The sequence below is a fragment of the Callospermophilus lateralis genome, chromosome 6, assembly GCF_048772815.1.
Source record: "Callospermophilus lateralis isolate mCalLat2 chromosome 6, mCalLat2.hap1, whole genome shotgun sequence".
In the NCBI taxonomy this organism is placed as follows: Eukaryota; Metazoa; Chordata; class Mammalia; order Rodentia; family Sciuridae; genus Callospermophilus; species Callospermophilus lateralis.
Genome location: NC_135310.1, coordinates 130,562,621 through 130,569,260, shown reverse-complemented (window position 1 = coordinate 130,569,260; position 6,640 = coordinate 130,562,621). Strand labels below are relative to the sequence as shown.

Below are 6,640 nucleotides of genomic sequence, written 5' to 3'. Positions count from 1 at the left end.
ATATTACTTGTTGGCAGTGCAGGCATCAGTATTATATATTAATTGTTGGGAGTGCCACAATAATAAACATACCATGGTTCATAAGTTCTTACTGATTGAATGACAAATGAACATATTTTTGATGTATTGATATATGATTTGACCCATCAGTTCTTTGCTCACATGATTTTTAGATAATTCTTAAAGGTCAGTAATTACTAGTTCACTGTCTTTCATGTAAACTTATTTTTCATTCATTTCATGTGAGGAATTTTGTGAAACCCAATGGATAACTGAGGATAATAGAAAGAGACACTCATAGGTTTAAAAACTAAATATAATAAAAGTTAAAATATGGATAGTCATTTAGATGAGACTTGGACCTTGATAGTATAGCTTTTCAGGAGAACATTGTCAGTCAGGGCCTACCTGGTTTAGGTATAGTAGGTAAACCCAACTTATAACTAAACTTATAGTTTAGTTATAGATGTATAACTAAACATGAAGTGTGCTACACTATGTTTGGTATGAATATCTTTAAGTTTTAAGTTAATGTAAGAAATAAATTTTCCCTCATATTATGGAAATGGAGAATCACAGAAATCAAAGTAAAAAACATGTTAGAATTGTGTAACAAATATTAACTCACAACTGAGTCAAAATCATTATATTGCAATACACTATTTTTGGCCTATCTATAAAAAAGAGACACATTTATATAAACAATAAACAAATATATTTTACATGTCAAAAGCAGAATTCATTTGATTATTGTGAGTGAACTTGGTAGAGAATTAATAGCAACGAGTGACTGCTCGAATAAATTAGGCCTGGAAAACATATGTATATTTGCCATCAAGGATACTTGATCTGACATCAATGGTTTATTAATGCATAAATTACATATACTTAGTTCTAACTACATGTCTTGTAACCTCTGAAATGCCACAAACTTTGAGGTTTTCCTAATGTTAGAAACACAATAACTGAGACTCTGGTCTCTCCTCATTCAAACACAGTTTTTACCTACTACATTTACAGTAACTATCCTTTCAAAAATAACACTTTAAACTTTACTATCACCATTAAAAACAAATATACTATGCATTTCATAAGTGAGTGAAGAAAATAAATCATATTTTTTCATATTACAAAGAAAAAGTAAGAATTAACTTATTTTCTATCAGATTTTAAGGTATTTTTTCCCATGCAGATGTAAACACAAATTATGCAAATAATTCTAGACTAGATAACAATTTTTATGGGATCAAATTTTTAAAAAAAGAAGCCTAAATTAGACTTCCCATAGAGGGAATATTATGACCAGGAAAGTAGACTTTTGAAAACATGCTAATTGATATTGATTGATCATTTATTATCACTTACTGCAATTATGTTACACTTAAAATCTTTTAATTAATAGTGAAGCTCATTGCTTTTTTAAAGAGTTTAATTATAAGGTATAATTTGGAGTTAAAATCTATAAGTGGAGATTAGTTTGCGACCAATTAATGGGAGATAATAAAACTTTTTCTCAAAGAAATGACAATACATTTTCTTGAAACAAAACTCCAAATGGGAATTTTCATTCTGTACATGTGAGTAGATTAATTACTGATATACAAGAAAAGCACGACACCAATGGGTTTCCTTACATATGCATTTTAAATATCTATGTGCATTTTATTCTTACACTTACAAATTTTTAATGTTTTAGACAACAGCATGAAAGTTTGAATCTAATGAGATGGTGCTTTCAATTTGAAATATTATGTATACATGTATATAAAAATAAGCCAATATATGATTCATCTGCCAGATTTTTAAGATCAATAAAGGCTTATTATCAAAATGTAGTTAGAATCAATGGGAGTTAGCCAACCTCTTGATATTGTCTTGTTACTGGTTTGTTTTTCAAATGGTATCAATAGTGATTTTTGGAGCAAATCATGTGACTTCAGTCTATTTAGTTACGATCGTATACCACAATCATCAAGAGGGACAGAGGAACTGTGCAAAGGGGAGTAGGCAGATGATGTCAAATGATAAAAGATGAACTTTGCATTCTTTTTTGGTATGGATAAAAACAGATCAATCAAGGGAAGAAATTATAAATAGGAACAAAACTGCAATCAAATCAAGACATAATAGCCAAATTAAATTATTTTAATATTGCATATATAGATGTTTAGCCATACTCTAAGATCAACTCTTTAAGAGCAGAAATTGATATCCAATTTACCTGCTTCAGATATCACTTCTTGTTTGTTACAGTAAGGTCTTATATACAAAGCTGATTATTTTTTAAACCATACATAAACATGGATACAAAAAAGTTCAACAAAACTGCATAAGCTCAAAAAGGAAGTTGTGGAATTCAAAAATCAAATTCTCAAATATTTTCACAAGGTGTATGATAGCTTTTGCTGTGACAAAAGAGAAAAGTTTTAAATTTTTTTTTTTTTTAGGAAATTGCTTTCAGGAATTATTAGAATATTAATGGGAAGAGCTATAACATAGAGGCATGAGGGAAAACAGTTACAAAGCACATCATACAAATGGTAAGAAAAACTGGGCCCAGAGCTGCACACATATGCTTGAAGTTACTTGAGAGGTGGATGCAGAAGGGTCACAAATTCAAGGCCCACCTGGGCAACTTAGACAGACCCTGTCTCAAAATAAAATTCTAAGGGCTGAGGATGTAGCTCAATGGTAAGAGTGGTTACCTGGCATGAGCAAGGTCCTGGGTTCCAGTACTGAAAAAAAACACCTGATAACCAAATGTAACATAAAGGAGGAATAAAAGGTGGAATAAGAAGGAAGGAAGGGGGGGCTGGGGATGTGGCTCAAGTGGTAGCGCGCTCGCCTGGCATGCGTGCGGCCTGGGTTCGATTCTCAGAACCACGTACAAATAAAGATGTTGTGTCCACCGATAACTAAAAAATAAAAAATATCAAAAAAATTCTCTCTCTCTCTCTCTCTCTCTCCTCTCTCACTCTCTCTCTCTCTCCTCTCTCACTCTCTCTTTAAAAAAAAGAAGGAAGGAAGGGGATGACAAAAGAAGAAATGAAAAAAGAGAGGGTTAGGAGTGGAAATTATTAGGAAAATGGTTCCAGCTGTGCTTTTAGGACTATATGAGATGATATTTAAGAGACTTGTGATGAAAAATTGACCAGTCTGTACTTTGCTTCATTTTTTACACACGTAGGTCTCTGTGGCATAGTCTTCCCAGTGCACCTTTAACTTCTTTATTCTTCAAGGTGTAAATGAGAGGATTGAGGGTCAGGGTGATTACTGTGTAGAAGAGGGAGATGAATTTTCCAAAAGTGTGGGCATAGGTGCTGTTGGGCTGGATATAGTTGGCTGTGATGCTCCCATAGAAGAGGGATACTATTGTCAAGTGGGATCCACATGTCCCCAGGGCTTTCTGCCAGGCCTGAACTGACTTGATGCTTATAAATGCCTTGGCTATGTGTCCATAGGACATCAATATCAGTGCCAAGGGCAAAAGGAGCAAGACCAATGAAGCAACGAAGAGCTGGATCTCATTGGCATGGATTTCCACACATGCAAGCTTAATCATGGAGGGGACCTCACAGAGGAAATGATGGAGCCACCGGTGTCCACAGCGAGGTAGCCAGAGGGTGAAAGTGCCCTGGATGAGAGCATTTCCTGCTCCACTCAGCTATGCAACCCCTGCCAGAACCTGGCTCAAGCGTGGGTTCATTACAGCTGTATAGTGGAGAGGTCTGCACACTGCAGCATAGCGGTCAAAAGCCATCACAGCCAGGAGAACACATTCAGTGGATCCCAATGCCAGGGAGACGTAGAGCTGGATGGCACAACCCAGGGATGTGATGGTCTTAGCTGGTCCTTTGAGGTTCCACAGCAGCTGAGGGACAATACTGGTGGTAAAACAGATGTCCACTAGGGAGAGATGAGTAAGGAAAAAGTACATGGGTATTTTGAGTTTAGGGTCTATGGAAGAGACCAGAATAATTAGTGTATTTCCCACCAAAGTAAGAAGGTAAGATATCAAAACAGCCACAAAGAGTATCTTTTCCAGTAGAGGCTGCTCTGAGAAGCCCACCAGAATGAAGTCTTCTTTGGCACTGCTATTGGTCATGCCCATTACCTTTTCAGACAAGAAGGAAAACATTACAAGAATTAAAAAGTGATTATAATGTGTTGGTCACTAGTGTATAATGTGTTGGTCACTACTTTATAAAATAACTCTATGAAATCCTCACTCAGACAAATTACAGTGACTCACAGAATAAATTTCAGTGCAGTGTCCTTCAAAAGTTGCAGAAGATGTTGTTAAAGATCCTCTACAGAGAGGCACCTGCAGCTTACTCTGGAAACAAAGTCTTTCCTTGAGAGAGAACTATTAGAAGCTGAGATAAAATCTTCCACAGAAGGAAAAAAAGTACAGAGAAAGAAAGAAAATGCCAAAGGAAAAAATACATTAAATTCATTAATAGCTTATGAAGAATCATTCAAATTAAATGGAAAAATTCAGTAAAATAAATGCTTAATATAAGTAAATTATATATACATATTATTTCCAGCCTTAAAGCATAAACTTTGAGTTGGGCATTCTTTTTTGATGATTTTCTTTATATGAATGACTTTTGGGTTGTGGAGACTATAAAGATTCTTTCTAGTGTAAAATGGTAAACACTTTTTTAATAAAGTCATAATATTTTTATTTTTATCTAACTGTTTAATAATGGGGACACATAATATCAGAAGCATGTTTCCTTTAGGGATTAGTTAATTCATTTATTCCATCAGCTTATTGAGGATACAGATTCATGCAGCACATTCAAAACAACCCTCATTTTTTTTTTTTTTTTGGTATGTGGTTACTAGGGAAGGGGATATTGAAGAAAAACATGTTTAAATCTGAAAGGAGGGAGTGGGGATTATCATTATGATGGCACATCAAAAGAATGAAAGAGCTGCCTCAATATGCATAAAACCTACATAGAATTTTTACCTTTCAGAAGGCTAAAGGGCAGCTTATTAAAAAATCCAAATATTTATAAATGCAAAAGTTTAAAATATATTCACCAATTCAATGAATACATCTAAAGACCATAACCATATCTTTGTTTAGGATAAATAGACACTTTCTACATGGATGTGAAAAAACAATCTTTCAGACCTTGAAATTCTTCCCTAATAATTTCATATCCTGTAATTGTTTTTTTGAGAAAATTAATCATGTAAATAAAATATGCAAAATAATTGTCAAAAGCAATACCTTATAGTAATTATACTTATCACATAAAAGTGATATTTAGCTGAAATCATTAAAAATTAAATCAAGGGAGTGGTAGGGGAGAGACTTTAAATAGCAACATCAAGTCCTTGAGGGATCACGCAAGAGATAGGGAAAGGGGAGCACTATAATAAAAAAGAATATGAAGGATGCCCTAGATACACACACACACACACACACACACACACACAAACACACATATATATATATATATATATAATTTTGTGTATATGTAATATACCTAAAATGTATTGCAAAGATGTTTATACATTCCCATGTCCAATCAAGACCCACAAATACATACATGCATAATTTTTAGTTTTTTCACTTTACTTCTATCAATGCAATAAAATAAATTCAGACATGTTACTCTAATTCTAATCCGGCATATAGCCTCTACCCATCTTGGCCAAATGTTACTTTTAGTAGAGTTTTTAACACACATTCTCACACATATACAATAGCAAAAGAATGCAATGTGAGATTAATTCTGGTCAGGAGAAAGTTTCTTACTTATAAGATTGTGTTCATTTAAGAGTCATAGAAGAATTGTATTTAACTCTGATGCAAAATCTGAAATTACATGTGCTCCATTTTATCTCCCTTTATCCAGATGGACATCACTTTAACCCCAAATCTCAATTTATAATTAAATGTTAAGAATCATGGGAATAAGTCAGATATAAAATCAAGGCATTAATAATAGTGATATATTAAAAGAGAAGAAGCTCTTCATATTTTTTCATCCTAATAATCACATTTTAAAACAAAAGGAAATTTAAGCAACAAAGCAAAAACAATTTTTACCTTGAAGTGATAAATCAATGTCTGAGGCCCATGTATTGGTTGTAGGGACTGTTATTTGAGATTGGAGATCCCTGAAGACCAGCAAATTAAGAGAGATTGAGAGAGGACACAGGCTATTGAATCCAAAAAGTTCCCAGGGACACAGTTCTCCCAATATGGCAATTAATCTCAGGCTCTGTAGTATCCAAAGTCCATGGTCCCAGGAGTTCATTCTGAAATAGGTTCTTAGTTTTCAGTACTGTTTAAACTAGACAAAATCACACACACAAAAAAATTAACTTCTACTTTAATAACCTCCCAATATTGACTCACTTCATTTTGAATATATTCATATTAAATTTCCATCAATAATCTAATATTACACACACACACACACACACACACACACACACACACACAATAAATGCATCCTATTGGCAGATAATTTCATTGGAACCTTAAAATTTTCTCTTATCCTTTCTTTATGTCTACCCTGAAAACTTAGACCAGGAACATTTTTACAGGGCTTTTCTCCTCATTTCTTACAAGTACTGGGTTTGATGGAGATAAACATATGACTTTGTGGAA

At 33.7% G+C, this 6,640-nt stretch overlaps 1 pseudogene; it reads right to left on the bottom strand.

Annotated features, from left to right (window-relative positions):
• Positions 1-3,175: 3,175 nt before the first annotated feature.
• Positions 3,176-4,105, bottom strand: LOC143400848 (olfactory receptor 2G3-like; annotated as a pseudogene).
• Positions 4,106-6,640: the final 2,535 nt, after the last annotated feature.